This window comes from Adiantum capillus-veneris, chromosome 20 (assembly GCF_014529385.1).
Source record: "Adiantum capillus-veneris isolate H3 chromosome 20, ASM1452938v2, whole genome shotgun sequence".
NCBI lineage: Eukaryota > Viridiplantae > Streptophyta > Polypodiopsida > Polypodiales > Pteridaceae > Adiantum > Adiantum capillus-veneris.
In genome coordinates, this window is record NC_140950.1 from 44,559,543 (window position 1) to 44,561,506 (window position 1,964).

The 1,964-nt window shown below is 35.3% G+C and overlaps 2 pseudogenes; both read right to left on the reverse strand.

Moving 5' to 3' along the window:
- Positions 1-500: 500 nt before the first annotated feature.
- Positions 501-1,079, reverse strand: LOC147432444 (uncharacterized; annotated as a pseudogene).
- A 94-nt stretch (positions 1,080-1,173) lies between these two features.
- LOC147432445 (uncharacterized) lies at positions 1,174-1,716 on the reverse strand (annotated as a pseudogene).
- Between the last annotated feature and the right edge of the window lie 248 nt (positions 1,717-1,964).

The following is a 1,964-nucleotide window of genomic DNA, read 5'->3' on the forward strand; positions in this document are numbered from 1 at the left end:
GGTTCAATATGAGCAATGGAAAATGATTGGGCTCAATAAGCTAATTTTTGCACTAAAAAGTCAAGTCATTCAATAAAACTTTTCATTTACAAACCAAAAAACAACAAAGTACAAAGTCAATCAAGTGATCAATGTAGTTAAAATCATGACGTTATGAAAAGGATATATGTGTTTGTGAGCTATCTTTTGCACCTTTCATATCCATTCATATAGGTAGCACTTAAGATACAAACAATTATCTTTGTGTCTATTATTAACAACAAATAACCATTGCAATATAGTTCTTTCAAATGCAACTTGCAGAAAACATACTAACATTGCTTTTATAAAGGATCATAAACTATAATTTTTCACCAAAAAAATCCATCCAAGCATTAGTTCTATCTCAAATGTATCCCAAAACATAAACACAAAATACATTGTATAGATATCAATGTTCTAAGCAAAGTCAAAATAGACACCACCATGTCTTTACTAAAAAAAACTAGAAGACATAAATCTTAAACACCTGAAGAGGTCTTTAATTTCTCTTTCATAATTAGGCTTGCCATATCTTGGCCTGATTCTTCCATGACCTTCTCTGTTGTTGGAATGGTAACTGCATCAATGGCAAGAGGAACACCATGAGAACTTTGATGTGGATTGGTTCTCTCATGGGTCCTCCAACAAGCTGCCTCAACCTCCCTTTTCTCTTGTGAGTTGCAAACCACTGCAATTGTCTTGAGATCATTTGCTAATGCCACCTTGGATGCAAGACCACATGAAAACACATCAAAGACAACCTCATGGTCATCATTAAAATCTTTGATTGTAGACTTGATGACCCTTTTTTCCTTCTCAATACACTTTTAATAAAGTATTTTAGTGCTCATCATCACCATCTTCTTCAAGGCCCTCCTCTTTCTGCAAACTCTCACTATCCAAGAGCCAAGGATTTTTTATGTTAGTTACATATCGATCTAAGTTAACAAAATTCTTCTCTATGGTACCAGCGTCAAAGCCATAGAGGATTTTATAGCTCCAAAGCCAAGGATTTCTACTTTTGGTGAAATATCAATGCTTCCAAATTGCATGAGCATCCTCCAAAGATGCCATCTGTTTGTGATTAACAAATGACAATAGTAGAAATTGTTTAGGTTCACTTTTCATCTTAAACAATGTGAATACTACCTTTCAAAACTTGATGAAGTCCCACTTTATGCCCTCAACTCCATGTGCTGCATCTAGGACAACCACTCCAGTGGTTATTGGATATCTATATGCATTGTGCATAAGATCAAATGTTTCAAGGCTACATCCAACAACATAAACATGCCAAGGCAAGCCTGTTGTTGATTGAAATTTTTCCAATTAGAAAGATTACAATATCCTCTGCAACACCTGGCAAGGGATGTGTATCTTCTCCATGTGTTAGCTTCTTAGACACCCTATCACTACAAACGCCCAAACACCCAAACTATTTGCATAGACTTCATCATTGACACCATAGTCATTCACAAGCTCCTGCCAAGTCTTTAGTGCACTTCCACTTTCTTTGATAAATCCATTGAAGAGAGTGACCAACTCCTCTCTTAAGACCATATCTTGCTTTATTTGTTTGACACGTGTCTCCATGTCAATCACATATTCTTTATCCCATTTGTTTTTGAGAAAAATGATGTGACCTTCATTGATTTTTGTATGTAGTGTAAGGATTTTTGAATCTTTCAATCCCATAAGGCAAAAAAATGTAGTAGGTGAAGGCTGCCTTCCCTTTTTTGGCAAATTATACTCTTGAGGTAAAATCTCACCCTTTGATTATCTCTTCATGATATCCACTCACCCATCAAATATTTCTTGAAAGCTTACTATCATGTGATAGTCTCGAGATGCACATCCTCGTCCAATGTAATCCAAGAATCTCTAGAATTATAAGATAATTAAGGATGAGAACGTGATGAGAGATATACATATGAATTTGGTGA